This window comes from Polypterus senegalus, chromosome 13 (assembly GCF_016835505.1).
Source record: "Polypterus senegalus isolate Bchr_013 chromosome 13, ASM1683550v1, whole genome shotgun sequence".
NCBI classification, from domain to species: Eukaryota; Metazoa; Chordata; class Cladistia; order Polypteriformes; family Polypteridae; genus Polypterus; species Polypterus senegalus.
In genome coordinates, this window is record NC_053166.1 from 107,591,382 (window position 1) to 107,612,701 (window position 21,320).

The 21,320-nt window shown below is 38.4% G+C and overlaps 1 protein-coding gene across 6 annotated transcripts in view; it reads left to right on the top strand.

Annotated features, from left to right (window-relative positions):
* The first annotated feature begins 15,433 nt into the window (after window positions 1–15,433).
* slc6a16a (solute carrier family 6 member 16a) overlaps window positions 15,434–21,320 on the top strand; it is a 45,280-nt gene continuing 39,393 nt past the window's right edge. The window contains exons 1-2 of one of the 6 annotated variants that reach the window (XM_039776224.1): window positions 15,435–15,532; window positions 20,548–20,731. The gene's annotated coding sequence lies outside the window, so the exon portion shown is untranslated. Of the gene's footprint in view, window positions 15,605–16,113; window positions 16,317–16,348; window positions 16,437–20,547; window positions 20,732–21,320 lie in introns of those variants that run through there. The other 5 variants (XM_039776225.1, XM_039776228.1, XM_039776229.1 and 2 more) reach the window with 5 other exon arrangements.

Below are 21,320 nucleotides of genomic sequence, written 5' to 3' on the forward strand. Positions count from 1 at the left end.
GCCTAATTTCAGAGAGTTCACTTAGGCTTAAGTGCAAACTATACTTAATTATGTCAGTCAAATTATTCAAAATATTTTACTGGTTGCTTTAAAGTACAAATAGAATAGTAGCTTACATTTAACAAGACACACTAAAGACGGACTATAAAGCTATTCCAGTTTTAAATTTTTACAAACAACCAAAATAAAGCTTTCAGTTCTAGAATAAATAAATCTTAGAAATTAGCATTATTAGTTTGAAAATGAAATATTCTATAATACGCCCAATATTCCATTGCACCACTTTCTACCTGCAGAACAACATCCGGTCCTTGTTTGCTATGGTGTATAAAATATTGTACAGAGATGCATGTCTGTACTGATCTTATTAGGATTACATTTACATTTTTCCATTTACATTTATTTGATTGTCAGACACCTTTATCCGAAGCAACTTACAAAAGAGGTAAACATAGTCGAGTAACATTAGGCTAGGATCTATTTGTTCAGCAAGTGTAGTAGGATAGGTAAAAGTTGCCACAAGTGAAAAGATGTAATAACTAACAAATTTATAATCACAGATTAACAATGGATAAAATAATTGAACTTAATATTAACAGCAAATCAATCAACAATATAAAAGACCACAGAGCAAAGTTTTATTTATTTATTTTTTACAGATTACAGATGAGATACTTGACACACTCAAACCCATGTACCATGAAATGGACAAAATAAAGAAAGCTGGCAAAAAACTGATGGAATTAGGCATTTTATGGCTTTCTAGACACATTAACAACACTGGATGCGAGAAACATGTTACCATCTTCTTTTTGTCCAAAAATATATTTGTAAATGTTCAATTCCAGAATAATCTGTAGAAGAATGAACATTCAAGACCAAATAGAGTATATTGGCTCATGAAAAAGAACAAAATGCATCATACGGTGGGTGCATGGAGAGAGGGGAGGACAATGTGACACCATACAACTTCAGTAGTGATCTTTACTGAAGATAAAATCATAAAGAAATAAGGGGACCAGCTCTCAAAACCCAAGGATTTTATTTTGTTCTTTATTTCACCTTATACAATTTCTTGTATTAGGAATTTGTTAGTTTTCACATTCCCCTTTGGGGTCAGAGAGCAAGGTCAGCCATTGTACAACGCCCCTGGAGCAATTGCCGGTTAAGGGCTTTGCTCAAGGGCCCAGCAGAGGCTACACCTAGATGAACTCAAAAAGGGTAAAAAGTGGCAACCATCAATTTTGAGGGCTTGACTGAAAAAGATGGGAGTCTGAGAATGCCAGGTTGGTCAGAAATGTATAGAAATTTCTCATTCTATAGAAAATCTTCAGGGTTTATGAGATCAGTGGATTGAATTTATAAAGACGAGGTTTACTTTTCAGGGAGGAATTGGGTAAGATGGATGGAAAGTTAGGTGAAATTTGATTGGTCTCGATAGAGAACTACAACAGAGGACTAGAGGGCATAATAAACCAGTTACATAGAGGGTGAAGAGTAAATGCCCAGTGATAAAGCTCCACGCTGTGGCGAAGAAAATTTAATGGAGTCTTTTGGAGTTCCAAAGAAAGATAGAAAGGAGGGTTCCAACCTTTGTTTAAAATGTTGGGATGGTTGTGGCTGGCTTAAAGTGGTACTGTTGTGATAACAAAATTAAAAGGGGATCAATATTTATTTTAATAATTGCTAAACAACAGTGAAAGGATAAAGAAGAGTACTTCAGTGATTAAGGGAGACCCTAATGTCATTTAAACCCCAAATGAACTACTGTATTTCGAAGGAATCTTAATACCAAAAAAATTGTTCTAGGATGTCAAATTTCCCACGGGGACAAATAAAGTTCTATCTATCTATCTATCTATCTATCTATCTATCTATTCGGATGGGGGAGAGCAGCCTGCTGACAGTTAAGGGGAAGGGGGACAGATTTAGAAAAAAATATTTTATTTTACTTTATTTTATTATATATGCTACATTTGTAGCAGAAGTACATTGCAGTAATCTAGTCGACTAAAAATAAAAGCGTGAACTAACTTTTCAGCATCTTGAAAAGTTATAAGGGATCTAACTTTTGCTTTATTCCTTAAGTGAAAAAATACTGTCCTGGGGCCTCCTGTAAAAATGGTGCATACACACAAAAATGTTGCATGCAAACGTGTCCACATTCAAATTGCAATGCATAAAACCTAAACTTGGCGTAAAGCCACACACATTTTTACAGTAGATCATACCCTGCCGTACGCAAGTTCTCTGCTTGTTTTTGCAAACTGGCGGCACCCAGCGTCAAAGCAGTGTTACTGTTACTGTGTGGTTTCCCTTTCTTTTTTAGATCCACATCCCTGATGTGGCTTTATAAATACACCGAAACTAACCGCATATTGTTTATTAGTTTAATGCATCTGATAGTAATTAACATGTAACAATATAATGGTCCACAGAATGGTCAAACTATTCTAAATACCATAGCTGCTTTAGCGTTGTCACTCGCACTGCACTGAACTTTTTTTCTTCTTCTTCTTTCAGCTGCTCCTGTTAGGGGTGGCCACAGCTGATCATCTTTTTCCATATTACTCTCACTGCACACATCACTGTATCTGAGTGGGGAATCACAGCTCTACAGCAGCTGAATGGAAAGAGAATTATCGGTATACTGTACAGCCTCTAGCACATGCTGTCTATTGAACTACTCTCATATGGCAAAATCTTCAGCACCATTCCTCACGGTTTAGAAACAGTTTCATCCCAAGAACTATAAACACACTCAATCAGTCCATCAATTGCTCCTTGTAGAACGCTTTGTACTTATAAGTACAATTATCTCACTGTAAACTTGTGATACAGTTATAATATTGTACAACCTGAACCACTTTGTAAAGTGCATATTTAATGACGATACCATTTTTAAGATGAAATGCAGCAAAATATATTATACAGATAAAACTAACTTCATTTAAATAATGTATATTGTTAATTAAACATGTGAGGACATGGTTCCGCAGCGCTAGCGAGGTGCTGGTACTCCATTCACGGATTGTTCCTGCCTTGCGCTTGTTTCTTGCTGGAACTGGCGTGACAAGGGAAGGATAGATGGATGGAATAATTAAACATTTACTGCGAAGATATTTCAATGTTCTCTTGAAAGTTTTGAAGAATCAGCGTTCTAAGCTTACAGATGGTTTAACGTTTATTACAGAGCTGATTGACTGGTGATTGGTTACTTGGAGAAAGAAAAGGAAGGACAGGAATTGGAGGTAAGTATGTTTGAAAGAGACAGTACTGCTGCAACAAATTATTTCAGTGAAGGTCGCACGACGCAGCAAGCATTCTGCATGAGGCATGAACAATCACTGCACCGTGTACCCATCTATCTATATACATAAAATTCCTTTCGCATTTGAAACGGAAATTAGGCTACGTATGACCAGAGAACATATTATAATACAGGAACTAATCACTTTGTTTGTGGACGACATCGTCTTTATCTCTTCTTGCACTGTTTTTGACACTTCGAGTGCCCTGTCGGCTCCTAGGAGAGTGGAAATCTTTGCGAATGAGTGTAATTGGTGCCATCGAAACAAGACTCTCTTTGTAAATTGCGCTACACGACTACTTACTGCCCTTAAGGCGAGTTCAGGTCACTAAAACCCCGCAACATTCAAGGTTGCTTTTGGGATTAATTCTTTTAAGAAGATGGAGGGTTTTGTGACGATGCGGGTTCGTTCCATGCTCTCAACCGTCTTCATGGGAGCCTTTGAACCCTACACCGTCAGTAATGTTACCGATGAGCTTAGCAGTGAGGCACAACAAAGCAAGGGGAAGGTAAAATGTGTCAAGTGCTTTTAGTTGAAAACAACAAAAAAAAGGTGTTCAAAATAATTGCTGTGCATTCAAAAGTCATTAAATAAATAATCCATTAAAACGAGTGTTATTGTGGAGGTTAAAATTAAATAGAACAAATCTTCTAAAAACAACGATGTTAAAATAATGCAGGAAGCAATCCTTTAAAACAACAAAGTCAGGTGTCTTCTTTCTTGCGGCAACTCCCGTACTCCTCTCATCTGGGCTTCTCAACAAAGGAGTTGCCCTACCTGCTGCTTGACCTCTGTCCACTCTCCTGCTGGTCGGCCGCCTTACCAATCCCTGGCTCCGGTAGGCTCTACGAACAGTGACTTGAGATTCCCCAACGACCAAGGCTCTCACGCTGGGGACACCACATCCCAAGTTTCGACTCCCGCTGCCTTCCGCGGAGAGTCATCCGCCTTCCGGTCACTTCCGTCCTTCATAAAAACAAACTCTGCGGGAGCGACCAAAACTACTACGCCACGGGTGTCGGCCAAACACCCAGGCTGCCTGCACAGCTGCATGCGAGCCTTCACTTGCTCGCTCTCCCGCGCCAACTTGCATGCTCTCAATCTCTACCCCCCTACTAATACTGCTGCATCAGCATCATCATCATCCTATCTATCTATCCGACTCGCACTTCAATTTATTAAAAGACGCAATGGCTGCTGTGGCAAATCAGCGGACCCAGGAACAATCACGGATGTGGCCAGTTTCTGACCTGTGCCCTTAGATCAGAAACACTCACACCGCGAATCTCCCCAACAACAGCGGTGATTATTTATTTAAAAACTGACCTTTTGTCGTGCGCTGTGGACCCGCTACACCACAGGTTTACATCTAAGAAGATTTACCGACCTCTTCATTCTAAGTTTTGGACTTGAGAATTGTTTGGACTTTCTGCCCGTTAAGCACGGAAGGGCAGTGTCCACATTTCTCATAATAATTTTTCTCTTAAATCACAGGCACGTAGTGCAAGGTTGTCAGGCAGAAATTTGTGGTATTGCATAGAAAATGTAATTTCTATACCACAACAGTCGTGCAGCATCTTTCACAAGGGATCTGCTACCGAGGGATGATCCAGATACATTTAAGCTGCTGTTAGTGCTACTTACCCGTTGTGTTATTACGCCTTTAAAATGTACTTTACCCAAAAGCACTCCAGTACGGCTCAATGTATCTTTACTTCTTACATGTTAACGTTTTACTGTTTAATAATTTATATACTACACTTTATTTTTATCCCTTGCACTCAGTGAGCGAAGCCACTGGGTAATCAGCTAGTGTTTAATAACATGCTTTAACTCCTATCATCGTGAAAATGATATCAAGTATAAATCTCAGTATTTTAATTATTCAGAGAGCTGTAATATCACGAATGCAATGGATTCTGTGTCCTGTAGGAGGAAGAGAAAGCCGGTTTAAGAAGCACGTAGTGATTCACACACATAGAGGACATAGAAGAGCAAATACAAAACAAACCATTTAATGTGCTGTGGTGTTCCTGCTGTGTTCAGTAGAAGGCAGTATGCAAGGAGGGAGGGGGAGAGAAGATTGTGGGGTTGAGGTGGAGTTGGTGAATTAAAGGATTTTGGTAAAGGAGACTACGTGCTCTTTGTTTTGGCTGAATACACAACATATTGGCGACGAGGATGTCTTTACTATCCCTGCAGCAGCCGGCACCTTTCCTTCCACACCCGGGTGAGCCTACAGTTACTTTCACTGCTTGGCTACGCATTTTTGAGAATTACATGCTTGCCGCTAATCAGGTCGAACTACACAATGCGAAAAAACGTGCTTTGCTTATTCACTGTCTCGGAGCAGAAGGGCAACGTATTTTTTACACATTACCAGCTGAAGACGATACATACAACACTGCGGTAACGGTTCTAAAAAGTTTTTTCTTCCGAAAGTTACTGTTGTCGCGCACTGCCCGGGTTTTGTTTCCTGCCTTGCGCCTTGTGTTGGCTGGGATTGGCTCCAGCAGACCCCCGTGACCCTGTAGTTAGGATATAGCGGGTTGGATAATGGATGGATGGAAGTTAATGTTGTCGTTGAACGTTACAAGTTCCGCCAGCGCGGCCAAAGGGCTGGCGAGTCGATCGAGCAATACGTTGCAGCTTTACGAGAACTGGTGGTTACTTGTGGGTTTGGAGAACTGACTGATGAAATGATACGGGATCAGGTTGTGGAAAAGACTATGTTCTTCTCGTATCAGACAATCTGCTTCTGGAGTCTGATTTAACTTTGTCAAAAGCAATTGAAATTGCAAGCCAGATTGAATACGCCATGGCTGAGGCCAAAACACTTAGCCAAGGGGCTGCTGTTACGTGTGCACACTGCTCTTACAACGCAAAAAACGGACAAAACGCCTCTGCACAAAAGCAGTACAGTAGGCTAAGACGTAGAGCGCCCACAACTAACAAGACAGTTAGCTGATATGCTGAAAAAGACGTGCTTTAGGTGTGGATCAGCGCAACACACAGCGAGTCATGCGGTTTGCCCTGCTAAAGATGCCATAAATGTAAAAGCATGGTAATTTTGTGGTTTGCCGCAGTGCAAGATATACAGATGTTAATGAAGTAACTTCTCCTGAAGTTACGGTGTTGCATGTAGAAAGCAATAATATTAATACCTCGGACAAGATCCTGTGCACTGTCTCCATCACTACTGTATCAAATAGAGGAGTGATTCCAATTAGCCTGATGCTTGATAAAGGTTCAGCTGTTTCTGTTTTACCTGAATCGGTTTATTTTACTTATTTCGCAAAGGAATAACTTACAGCTCCTAAATTGCGACTGGTTAGTTACCTAAAAGAACAAATTCCTGTTCTTGGATGCCTGCCTGTGGCTGTAACATGTCCAACAGTGTGGATGCTGAGTTTTATATAGTACAGGAAGGAACACTTATACTGGGTAGAGATCTATTTGCTGCACTTAATTTGGAATTAATGGATGGCTGTATTCATACAATGCCCTTTATCTCAGTGCAACCAGTGTCAGCACTCACACCATCAGTCAATAACAGTGCAGGGGTGTGCAAAAGACTTTGTGCATAAAATTAAAATATGAGCAGACGTTCAACAGAAATTGCAATGTTTACCTTTCTCAATAATAGATGCTGTTTCGGAGGTGTTAAAAAAGCTAGTTGAACAAGACGTAATTGAAAAAGTGGAGTCATCTGAATGTGTTTCACCAATTGTAGTAACCTTAAAGGAAACAGGAGGGATTTGTTTGTGTGTTGATCTGCGTGAACCTAACAAAGCAGTTGTATTGGATAGTTATCCATTACCAATTATGGAAGATATATTTGCAGAAATAAGAGATGCAAAGGTATTTTCAACACTGGACCTCAAAGTGCCTATCGTCAAGTACTACTTCATAAGGAAAGCTGAGATATCACTACACTTATCAGCCATGATGGTTTATTCCGCTTGAAATGTGTTCTTTATGAACTTACTTCGGCACCTGGTTGTTTTCAGAGGTTGATGGCATAAATTTTAAGAAATCAGCAAGGCGTACAGTGTTATTTGGATGATATTATTGTGTATGGGCCAACTCCTGACCTTCATGAAAAACACCTTAAAGCTGTTTTGCACCACATTAATGCAGCGAGATTACAACTGAATTTTTCAAAATGTCAATTTAGACAAAACAAATTGTCATTCCTAAGTCATATAATTTCTCAAGAAGGCTTAAAATCAGATCCAGAACACGTGAAAGCAGTTACGCAAGCTCCTGCACCCTCTGACCTGCAGGCATTACGTTCTTTTTTGGGTCTCACTTCTAGCACAGATGACATATCTGATGAGGACGCTGAGGTGGTTGCACTGATAAAGGCATTGCCTTCCATTATTACTCTGGAAGATTTAAAAATCTTAAATGCCCAGTACATATTAAGCTAAAAGAGCTTTTACAAAAGAAATGGCCAAAATCTGAAAAAAACCTAGACCCAAATCTTCGAGTGTATTACAGAGTGAGGCATGAATTGTCTTTAATGGATGGCTATATCATTCATAGATCTCACCGCTTGCTGGTGCCTCTGGACTTAAAGGATAAACTTGTACATATTGCACATGAGTGTCAGCAAGGTATTGTCAGGACCAAACAAAGATTGCAAGATCTGTTTTGGTGGCCTGGAATGGATGCCCAGGTGGAAGCGGCAATTCGTTCATGTGTAACATGTCAACTCCATGACAAAACAGCTATTGTACACAATCCCCCACTTCAGCCAATACCTTTTCCTAACTTTGCAAGGGAGAAACTTTCAATAGATATTGTAGGACCATTTGCAGATGGAGCACTGGATTGCTGCTTTTCAATTACTCTGATAGATTATTACAGCAAATGGCCAGAAGTGGCTTTTACTTCTCAAGTAACCTCTGCTATTGTGATTGTGTTCCTCACACCAGTTTTCAGCAGAGAAGGGTATCAAAGTAATTGATTTCAAAAAATGGTCCTCAGTTTGTCTTGGCAGAATTTGAAACCTTCCTGAGAGAGAGGAATATAGCACACAGAAAATCATCATTATACTATCCTCAGGCAAAAGGTGAAATTGAGAGATTCAACAGAAGTCTCAAAGAAACAATACTAACCGCCAGTCTTGAAGGAAAACCTTGGAAAGTATTTGTTTCTGAGTTCTTACTTAACTATTGAGCAAACTGGCCATACAACAACTAAGATGTCTTCTTCAGAGCTACTTCATGGTAGACAGATGTATACATGTGTTGAAAGAAAATATAAAGCCGGAAACACAGAAGAAAGCTACTATGAGTGCAGTACAACAAAAACAGGACAAAAGGGCAAGGGGCCTGGGAAGTTGATATTCAGCCTGGATCATTTGTGTGTGTGAAAAAACCTGGAATACAAAAGAAAGGAAGATCTAAGTTTACTAAACCACTTCAAGTATTGAGAAAGAAAGGACAGTATACCTATGAGATGTTAGATGGAGGTATATGGAATGCTTTTCATCTTGCTCCTGTTCGTTCAGACCCCGGAGAGGAAAATGATGAAAGACATCTATCTGTTTCTATTATGCCACACAGACTTGCCCAATCGGAACCTGTTAGAGTGGAAGAGTTAGAAAACCACCTGTATGGGCAAATGATGACCAGATGTAAATGACAATAATAGTTGGTTTTGGAGGAATGCAGAATGTATTTTCACATGTTTTCTCAATGTAAAAATCCTGTGTGCTAATTGGGATGATTCAGTTCAAGTTCTGTTAGTTTACATAATGTAATTTGGTACAAGCTTTACTTACTATTGGGGGAATATGTGGTGTTCCTGCTGTGTTCAGTAGATGGCAGTATGCAAGGAGGGAGGGGGAGAGAGGATCATGGGGTTGAGATGGAGTTGGTGAATAAAAGGATTTTGGTAAAGGAGACTACGTCTTGTTTGTAGTGGCTGAATACACAACACGTGCTACTTTAGTCATAATGGGATTTGAGAAACTAGTAAATTAAATGACTTTAAGATGAAGTTCATGATGTTCTACTTTAATGACAAAATAAACTACATGATTAAAGTGGAAATTTAGAGATTAAAGTTGGCATTTTGTGCTTTTTTCCCCACTGTGTGCCTATTTTTTTCTCTATACCCTAATAAGCTTTCATATGACACTCAGACAGTGGGCTACAGCTCGCCTTTTCACAGCAACTTTGATATCTGACAACTTCTTTTTTATTTCGGGCACTGTGCGACTTTGTAAACTTGAGCTTTCGAGTTTCTCCAACACTCTGTGTCACTCAATCAACTTCATTTTGTTGTTTATACCACTATTTAAACCAACAAATCCAGGTAAAATTCCATTTCAACGAATATCTTTACAACAAAATTTTCATTACAATGAAGTATTTTTACGATCCTGACAGCTTCCCCATATGACACGAGTCTATAGAAATCTCATTACTACGAAGTACATTCAGCAGATACTTTCATTACAACGAAGTGCACAAAAGACCTTGAAATGCCTGAATGAATCATCCACAGAGCAAGTAGTTCTGTGGCCACAGCTCAGTTTTGCACAACAATCCCCAAACACTGTAATTTTTTTTCTTTCTTCAAACGTTCCTCGTACTGTTTTTTTTTTTTTTGCCTTTTTTGTTTCCTGCGGTTTTCAGTGATACCTTTTACTTATTGCTCCTCAACATTTGAAAATTATCCATCGGAATTTAACTCATTGTCACCCTCCTATAGAAACGGCAGACATGGAAAAACTATAACAGTTCATATTAGGAAAAAATAACTTACATTTTTTGCAGCTCTCGATTGCTGCAAAAAGAAAAAAGATGTTGCCAGTGAATTCGGAATTTCGCCATCGACACTGTCAATGTTCTTGAAAGACAGAGCAAAAAAAGTAGAAAAATCTTGGGTTGCAAAAATATGTGAACTGCTGCATTTGAAGACGTCGAAAAAGTCATTTTTATGTGGTTCAGTGATACTCGTTCAAGAAACATTCCTATTAATGCGGCAGTCATTCAAGAAAATGTGAGGTTTGTAAATTCTCTTGGGACCTCCCCCAACTAGACAGCAAGCCGAAGAGCATCCCCAAGTGAGATCTCCGCGTCTGTACGGGACAATAGCAGGCTCACAGATATGCTGCGTCTCTCCGCCAAAGTAAACAGAAAAGATCTCGATGGGTGATGCAAGGTTAGGAGCATGTAAAATGTAAATGCAGATACTGTAACAGGATTACTTGATCACTGACCTGGCCATGATCCTGCCTGACTGCTATGTCTGTGTATAGCAGAGTGGCAGATCACCCTACAATAAATAACTGTGCCGTTCCTGTTTCAAGCTGAATAAAGCTGGTTTTGCTAAAGTACTGAGACTAAGCCTCGTGTTTTGGGGTGCAAGACAGGGACTTATAGCGCAACCCCGATCTTTTATGATTTGCTTCTGTGGTGCTTCACTGCAGCAATGTGAGCCTCCTATTGCCCTGCCCCAGCAATGGACAAACAATCTTCCACAGACGCTGCAACCGCGCTTCAGGACGCACTTCAGCGTGTTGTTCCTGCTGGGTGGGAAGTGGGGGGTCTCAAAAGAGTTCCGAAACCTCCCAATATGAAGAAGAAATAATGATTCGGCTGAAGACTGATGACTGTGCTGCCCACAACATGCTTCCACATTCAGATAACGTTCACTTTGAATACCTCCCATCCAATTGCACGGCAGCACTTCAGCCATTGGATTTGGGCATTATTCACACCTTGAAAGTGTATTATTGCAAGGAAATGCTGAGAAAAATTCTCATCAGCATAACTTGTAGGCAGGAAGAGATTAAAAGTAACGCGAAAGAAGCTATTGAAATGATTGCAAATGCCTGGATACAAGTTAAAGAAAGCACTATAGTAACAAATACAGAATCTTATTATAATGAAATATTCATTACAATTAAATATTTTTTAGGTCCCTGGGAGTTCATTATAACAGAATTTTACCTGTAGTGTGTTTTTCCTTGCCTCCACTTGGTATTTGCTGAAATTCTTCTATTTCCCCCCATGCTTTTACCTTTGCCTTTTCACAGAATGCTGAGCTTAAGGGCTATTCATATTGATTTGAATATTCAAACAGGCGTAATTCTGGGAGGAGACGGGGCGGGACAAACAGGCGCATGCACGTGCGTTACTTTTCACACTGACCAGGATTTATGTAGCAGAAGAATGTGGAAGTTGGCATTCGCACAGATTTATGCATCAGGATTTTTTGTGCATAAGCATATTTCCGCTTTTGTTTGTATGCCATGTTATAGTGTGAATTCTTCGCACAGCATTATGCATGAAGCCCCTGGTAATCTGATTAATATGTGATTTAAAATTTAGGCCAGAGTCAATAATTACCCTTAAATTCTTTACCTTTAGCTTGACGTTTAGGCCTAATGTATTAAGTTTACTTCTAATACCCTCACTATAACCATTTTTCCAATAAATAAGATTTATTTTTTCTCCTTATTTAGTTTGAGAAAAATCCTGCTCACCCATTAAGAAACACAAGTAAGACATTGGGATCAATGAACTAAGACAATCGAGGTCATCATTGATAAATACAATTGTGTGTCATCAGCATAGCTGTGGTAACTCACATTATCCCTAAAATAATCTAAGCTAATGGAAGCATATAAATCAAAAAGAACAGTGGACCCAGGATAGATCCATGTGAAATACTATATATTGTTTTGAAGTATAATTACCACAAGTAACAAAAAAAATTATTCTATCTGTTATAAGACTCAAATCAATTTAAGATGTTGCCAGAGAAGCCCACTCATTGGCTGAGGCTGTTTATAAAAATATTGTGATCAATGGTATCAAATGCTGCACTTAGATCTAGGATGAGAACAGATGAATGTCCTCTGTCCACATTTATCTGCAAGTCATTTACTACTTTAACCAGTGCAGTTTCTGTACTGTGATTTGTTCTTAAACATCTGAGTTTGTTAATAAAAATGCAGAAGAACAAATGTAAAGTATTTTGACCAGTTTTGGATAAAATCTTATATCAACAGATTTATATACAAGTAAATAAAAAAGTCCAAATGTATTTAGCTAGATACAGTTATTTAAACTAATTTCAAATAAAAATCTAAACCCACAAACATTAATGTAAAGTTTACCTTTGGCAAGATTCAGAAATGACCAAATTAAAAACAGTGACAGGACCAAAGGCAAGGATATTTTAGCAAGGGAAGAGTAGGGACTTTCACCACAAGGCACAAATCCAGGTATTTTAAATATACATAATGGCTTCCTCATTATGAAATTCACTCAGACATAATTACTCCTAATTGATGGCCATGATCTTTGAAACAAAAAGTGCAAAACACTTTGGGATTTAATAAAAAAAATGTCATACACTAAAAGGAATGTCTGATTCTTTTTGTCTGTACTCACTTACATGCGCCCAAACTCTTTCTAAACATTGTGCTATCATACACTGAAAGGGTACTTACCATGGAGCAAGTGCCTGAATCACATTTAAAATGGGACCGAAACGATCAAAAGTGCTGCTGCAACAAAATGCCACGGGATGGGAGATTCCACGAAGTGAAATAGTTTTCTATTGCATCTAAGAATAATACACAGAAATGACAATACTATAGCGCCCCTGTGTCCGAATATGAGAGGGACACGCTCGTCGAGTGTATGCGCAAGGATCGAAAAAGCCGTCAATAAAAGCATGAGTAGTGGGTTCAAGGATGCGCAGACACAGCACTTTCGACTGTGCGTTCCCTATCAGCTAAAGCTCATTGGTTCCGATGATTGCCCTCCGGTAAGCATCATCTATGGATCTTGGCTTTGGGTCGGCACACGGAACTGGGGGAAAGTAAGGCATATGGGTTGCCTCTAACCTCGGATGTGTGAAGTGAGACGAAGCGGGGTGGCGTGTATGAGCTGTAGAAGCTAACTGTACTTTTTAGGGTGACATTCAAACAGACTGGCTTAAAGCGGCTGAATCCATATTCCTTCTCTCTCACCTCCGTGTCGTTAAAATACATTTTAGGTCCACAATGCTGCAAAGGTGTTAACGTGAAAAGTTACTAATAATAGCTGTACAACGCATACAAACAGCGCATTGCGCATGTTAATGTCAGTTCTAATAAAAATAATGCTAACATCCAACGTTTTTCAACGCGAAGTGCATTAAGGTATAGCTTCACTACCAATTAAAATACTGAAATATGTTTGTAATACTTTAAACAATATTCTGTCAGAGAATGCTCAAAGTTATGCAAACGTTATCTTTTCTGTCAAAGTATATAAAAATACCTAAAAAAGGTAAGAGATGCCTTTTAACGTTCTGCGTGCTACCTACCACTCGTTGAAAAGTTGAGATTGAATCGCGATGTACGTTTAGCTTTCACTGTTTTTTCTGCTTCGATTTGGATTTTGCGCTGCCCTTTTTGTTTTCATGCTTCCCAATTTGTTTGCACAGTTGTCGTTTTGCTGCCTCAAATGCATACTTTATTTTCCTTCGGATTAGGCTACAGGTGTTGCCATAAGTGTACTGGACCGTGTTCAGTCTTATATCTAGTATTTCTGAATAGTATTTTAGGTTGCAATTTGGGGAAACTCTTCTGTTCAAATACTGGACTTGTTTTGTCCTTTATAACTTTTTTGACTGTTATACTGTGATCCTGTGCATTAATTGTGTGTGTGTTTGTGTAGGGGAGAGGTAATATGGAAAGTCTAAAGTTGGCCTTATGATCAAATAATCCTCAGTTTTAGAGTATTCTTTTATTCTGTAAAAAATATAAATATACTAATAATTCCCAAAGTGTTATATTTCTTTAAGGGTTACTATGTTGCATGTATGTCCTAATCTCTACTGATTGAAATAAAAGCTGGGATGAAGATGTAGTGCCTGTTAGTGACTGACCACCACAATGTACACAGAGCAACCAACACATTATTTCCTACTCACCTTGGGGTGAAATTCTTGTGATGTCATTATGCTAACATTTGTAGAAAACATTTTTTTACCACTACTGATTAGTTGACTGTGTAGTTCTTTTGAGAATTGATGTCCTTATATTTCTTTTTTAACAAAACTGAAATTATGGGCAACCATTTAACTGACATCTTAAAATAAAATTCTTCAGTCTTTCACTATTAAACCATTTGTAATGTAAGCAATTTTGGCTGTTATATTAAGCAATTAGGTTATTTAGAGTAGCTAAAAAACTGTATATATTTTCTAATCAACTCAGCTCCTTATTCATACTGTGTATTTTCATTTTATTTTGTTAGATTTTTTGTAACTTGTAACACACATTTATTTTATTGTACTCTAATGTGACAATCATAACGCTATAAACCACTAAAGATAACAATTTAGGCAACAACATATTTCTCATTCAAAAGTAAAATTGTTCACTCTGACCTTGACTGTGACTTTACTTAATGCCTTTTCTTTTCATTTTTTAACTGAACTGAAATGTAAAACAGAAATGAGGTTCCTACCTTGAGTCCGAATTTGCCAGAATAAGCTAAGTCCTTGCTTGCTTTGAAAAAAAGGGAATGAAAGTTTACTAACTTACACAAATATTTATCTTTATCTAGAAAACAGTGGTTTACTTGTAGATCAGTAATATTTTCTAATGGTTCATGGCTCTATAATAGTTTGAAGTTTTTTTTCTCTAATTCTAAAACTTACTATTGTACGTATAGATCTGCTACTTATATTTTGTTCCTTGCTCCCTTTAGGCATGGATTATATGTCTAAAATTTTCTGTTGCTACTAATATACCTGTACTATTCCCTCTTGCCCACTCCCTGCTAAATGAAGTCTACTATGTCTATTACCCTTTTCACTTTTTCGCGTCCTGTTGTATGTAGGTTAGTGCCCATTACTATCGGGACAGACTCTGTCTGTGCATAAAGATTTTGTATTATTGACAAAAGTCATCATTATTTGCCTTGTAAATGTATGTGTGAATGAAAGATTAATTTAAATCTAAGTGAAAATTTGTTTGGCGAAGCAAACCATAAGAGATTGTCATTAGCCCATCCCACCAGTCAGCCAATTACAGAAGAGAGGAGGCGTGGTAAGGAGTTATTGATATGCTTTCTGGTGACTGAGCCACGTGGCGCTGAAAATTAGAAAAAAGGTACCCTGGTTTGTAAACAGAGCGGAAGAGACGCAGAGTAAAATAACAGAGGCTGAGAGAAGGTGGGGAAGCTACAGGGACGAAGGTACAGTGAACACGTCCGTGGCAATTGTTATTTCTACTATATACAGTGATTTTAATGGCGACTCATACTAAGGTAAATGACGTATCGACAAATGTTGTAGTTATTTCTAGTGTTTTTGTGATCCAGTTGTAAAAGTAATATGGGTTTTGCACAGGCACTTAAACACTGATCCGTGTGTCTAAGCCCAAACAGACTGTTTAACTGATATTTCATGGTGGCAAGTAATATACAGTATCTCATTTATTCAGTAGATATAACACTCGACCAAGTTTAAACAGCGAATTTACTGACTAGTAAAAAATATCTATTTTTTATATATTATTATTAACCATATAAGTATGCTTATGACTGTTTAATATTAGAATATATCTTCTGATTTTATTCCAAAGAAGGAATTTGCTTTTAAAATGAGGATCGGTGTGTGTCTCCTAGCTGTGAACTTACTCATGTTTCAAAAGGCAGGTCTATTCTAATGAAGTATTGGCAACCTATTGGTTTCCTAATTAATTTTAATATACCAAGTCACAAGACAAGCGGAAAACATGGGTGGTTGTTGGCAAAGGGTGGTGCCTACACAAGAGGCACTATTTACAGACAGAATGTCACTTGAAGGGCGCCTCTCTGTTCAGCCCATCACGTCCGTGCATTTGATTGGTGACGAGCCCGTTTTGTAAGGAGCCAGGTGCGCACACCATTGCCAGCCCGACAAACACTTTCACTGCCTGCGTAACTAAACATGGTACTGGGGATTTTCCAGTAGAACGCTACCTATGCTGCGTAACAGGTAACAGAGTAAAGATCTTTACATTCAGAATGCTCTCTGTTCTGGTAATAATATGGGCCTGAAACCAGAGGACTACAGGCTCATATATTCCGTTGGCTCTATTCTTCTGATTGATCCCGAGTGAGTCATTTAATGTGTATGTGTGCAGTCTGAACTTGTATGCCTATCTCAGTAAGTTGTGGTAGATATAATTGTATGTGGTTTGGTGTGATAATTTTCAAAAATTGACCTGTGTAATTTGAAGTTTGCCTTATTTTATAATTAGATCTCCCTACTGTCTGCATCACCATGCATTTTTGAATGTGTTTACTTTGTTTCAGTTAGTATTGTTTACTTTTTACATTTTGTTTAATAAATATTTTATTTATTATTACTCTAGATGGCAGCACTCCACAGGCTGATGCAACTTGTCAGTGCCATTAGAATAGCATAGAGTAATAGGAGGGTCATCTAAAAAAGGGTTTTTTATGATTTACATAGGTTAATATGCATTACAATTTTGTTTAAATAAATTGATGGAATATAACTAAATGTCTTCTTTGCTACACATCATTTTCTATATTTGTCAACTTTAACAGGTTTGTGTGAATGTGAAACATATGCATGTGTCACCTTCTTCAACCATTATAATCTGGCACATGCGTCCAGTTCAGTTCTTCTGAGAAGTTTAATGATGCCATTCCATTGACTGGCTTTTAGTCTCCAGTTCCAAGTAATGGATGCATGTCTTACTTTGGGCTAAGATTCGAGACACAAAGCTTTTATTCACAGTCTAGTAACAAAAGTAAAAATCTTAATACACTTATTTCAGCAGTTTTATGATCTATGAGTAGGTTTCATGAAAGTGAACATGCACACTCTTTTTCCAAAGCGTGAATTGCAAATATTTTATGCAAAATTTGGGTTACATGCATAAAATTCTATCTATAAACCATTGTGAATTTCTTTGGACAACTCTTGTGCAGAGATATGGCGATCCTTGTTTACACTTTGAGCTGTCACTTTATAATACATGGAAAGGCATGATGCCAGCCATATTTTCCAATTGTACATGTGTGTGATTTCCTTATGAAACTAACCCAAAACTTAAGAGGAATAATATTCTGTATGGATATTAATTTTACCACATCATGTTTACTGAATGCTGTTTACTCCTTGAAAGATATTAGAAAAAATATATATATTTGTCACTGTGCCTCAGTGGTTGATGTGCTACCACTTCATGAACCTGGCACCCTGGCTGGTTTTCCTCTTGCGTTTGACTGTAGAGTTTGTACGTTGTTGCTTTGTTTCCATGGCTTTTCCAAATACAGCCTCCAAAGATGTGCTTCATGGTTTAATTGGCAATGATGACATTAATGTTACTATGTCAGAGTTTATGAGTATGTGTGTGCTCCATGTTAGGTCATGCATTTTGTCTAATGGTTCCACAAATCTGAATTGAATTAAGAAGATTTGAGGATGTTATACTGAGATGTCCCAAGCATAGCGTCCTGACCTTTTGTACATTTGTCTTTTCTTGAAAATTGATGTTTTGTCCTTTATATTTAAATGCAAGAATGCTGACATGATTTGTTTCAGACTCTATAGTAAGCATCACCACCAAGATGATCCAGCTCAGGCTAGTGTGAACTACTGCATTGAGTAGTGACTAATTAACTGTGGTAAATAGGTAAAGGAAAAAGAATAGATTGACAGGAAAGCCCTGGAAAGCTGAGAGAAAATAATATGGACACAAGCTGAAATTTAGTTTAGCTTAAAATGCACTAGGCTGACTAGTGGGCTGGCTTTTGGGTTGCATTTGATAGCTAAAAGATGTGTGGCTGGAAGCAGTTATAAGTAGCTTCAGTTCTAGTGGGTTCACCTCCCAGCTCTTGAGGGGGCGAAAAAGGAACATTTTCCTATTTCTTTCCTCTTTTGCTACGGTCTTGGTAGTAAGCTGTCTTTTTTTTGCTCATTTGAATGAGTTACTTTTCACTGAAAAGAAGATTACTAAATGACAGCTGACCCAAATTGTGGACTATGGGAGTATCCCTTGAATCTAAGTGCAGAAGTGTCATCTAATTAAAATGAAAAACATAACTTTAGGATCACAGAATATGTAAATAATAAAGTCAACATCCTAATCTGTTGAAGATCCAGTGCTCTTTTGTGACTTGACCAGGAATCACATTTGTGAATAAAGGTGGAACTGCACATTTTATCTATCCCATGAGGTTCCCTGAGTAGATACACAGACTAGAACATCTTTCAGTTGATGCATATAAATAAAGTCCACTTTATGTATTCATCACACTTGCTTGCTTTTTTCTGCTTTGTTTTCATAATCCTGCATTTACATTCAAGGTAACAAGAAATGCAACAGCATCCTTCTTTCATTACGTCTAGCAGATAACACACAGGCATGCAAAGTATCCCCAGCTGTGTCTCAATGTCATGCTTTGTCTTTTTCTAGTGTGCTGGCAACAGATTACATTTTGCTAAAGAGGTCATGTGCCACATTCTGGTTGGATGACTGCTAGGGAGTCTAGTTTGGTTATGTGAGATCTGAGGGGAAACAAAAGGTCATTTTTGAAATATGTAAGATGAACATTTCATTTTTTTTAATCAAGCTTACTATGGTGCTGTACTGGACACGAGTTAAAATGTAATGAGAGACTTGAAAGCTATGGTGTATACAGTATCTCTAAAAGCTGTTTGGCTCTCTGAGAATAACATAGGCTTTATAAAGCAGGTGTACAGACCATGTGTCTATACATTTAAGAAGGTGGAGGTTACATGCAAACACAGCAGACTTTACAGATCTCTTTGATCTAAACAAAAATGATTTAAACTGGATGGAATACATGGTAGAGAGTTAATTGTGGCATAGTGGTTTGCCTCACTGCCTCTTTTTCACAGCTCCAGGAGAATGGGTCTGAATCCTGACCCAGGTGAGTCTGTGAATTTTACATATCTGAGTCAGTGAGCATGTTTCTCAAGGATTTCCAGTTTTCTCTTACATATTATTGCATACTGGTGTGTATGTGAATGTAGATTGAATCCCCAACCCAGGGTTCATTCCAAGTCTTGTTGGGCTAGGCTATGGTCTACCCACAGGAGTGAATTGTTTGAAATGAATTTAAATTATTAGGAAAAATCAAATAGATAAGTGAATGTGTGGATGGAATAAGGCAGTGTAAATAAAAAAGATAATAAAACTGATCTCCCCAAAAGCTAAATATGATTTAATTTCTCTGTTTTCATCTGCTAATTTGTTGACATGAACTAAAGAGGTTTTGTGTTTAATCTATTTTCCAGCAAAGTGTTTAATATTTTGGTTGTGTTATGATGCATAATATGGATTGGTTATCAAATTAAACTGGAAGGAAGAAGAGTAGTACGAATACAGTTTTACAAACATTCTGCACAGTGACTGTTTACTCCAATTCACCTTTGCCAGAATTTTATGATAATAATGCCCTCTTCAGATGAACACAGTGTCACTTTGTCTCTGGGAAAATTTTTGTGATGTTCACAGAGCATCATTAGGCAGTAATTTTAGTGAGAAGATGCCTAGCTTTTCGTGCGTGCAAACAGTTTTTTGAATGGTGGTTTTAAAATGGTATACACACGTTTAGATTTTAACTTTTAATTTATACAAGTATGTCCACATTTCCTTGGCTCTTTCTATATACAGTATACTGTTCTATACTTTGCTGTCCCATTGAAGCATACGTGTCACCATGCACCAGGACTACAAAATTAATCGTCTCTCATGTGGATTTCATGGTAACATCCCTATAGTGCCTATCTGACACACTTTTTCCGGATATAGATTGAGGAAGAAGGGTCGATTTCGATATGCGCATGCGCCTTATTAGACGCCGCCGTAGGGGCCGCTGTCATCGCAACTCCAAGAATACAGTGATCTTTTTATTTTGAATTATAGGTTCTGTCAGTTTTTACCGGTGGTTCCACATTTATATTTAATGGAAGCTAGCAATTTAGCATTTTCTTTAAAGTATGAGGTAGAAAGATTTAATGAGCCTCGTAAAAATCAATGTATGTTCTACTGTATATAGGCAGTGTATATCTTGAGGAGTGACACTCAACTCACTATTGGCTACTAGCACAATAGTAAATTTGTTCTTCACAAGCCCCTTTTAGTGCCAAGAGAAACTAATTTCATGTTGACAAACTCGCACCCCGACTCTTCGAAGTTTATGCTGCTAATATTTCTTATCTTTAGACGGGCGATTTGCATGAAGACCCGCTTTACATGACAGGCTGCCAGCTTGGTAGCTAACGCGCGATCAACCCTGCGAGCAGGAGGGGCGCCTTGATACTGCGCGCGAAGCGCTCCGCCTCGGCTGATGCAATCTGAAAGAAGGAACTCGAGTGTGAAGCTCGCGACACATGGGGACAGAAGAAAGGTGAGTTTAACGCCCAAAATGGTATCGACAGCTCGGGTTAGCAGTTCTGATGGTGGGACATTCGCGTGCCTGAAGCCCTCCTCCGCAAGAAGAGTAGAAGGGACGAGAAAACAAGGAAGGTGGGGAGGCGAATATTACTGTCCTAGAAGTGGTTACCGAAGTAGAGACGCGCCCACGTGTACATGGAGATGTACCTCACACAGAGAGGCGCATGAGGGACCTGTGAACACACAGGTTTTTGTCGTGTGTGGACGGTACATCAACACCAATGGGCGGAAACCCCTTAATTCACTCACCATTTGGTATAGTAATAGTATGTTCGGTGTTGATGTTTTGAGCACATGGTGATGTGGCAGGTTTTTTTCCCTTACTGTTTTAAATCTGTAAAAAAAATTCGCAAATACTGTACCAACAAATAACTAAAACATATTACACTATTGATTACTGCTGTTTTTAAAATCTCTGTATTTCAGCACCCCTTAGAATGGCCAGCTGTAACTGACCCTTGTGCCTCGGCCATTTACTAACGTAATGGCTGATATTTTTTTTTCTTAGAAGTTTATTTTATTTAATGGTTTACTAGCAGTAG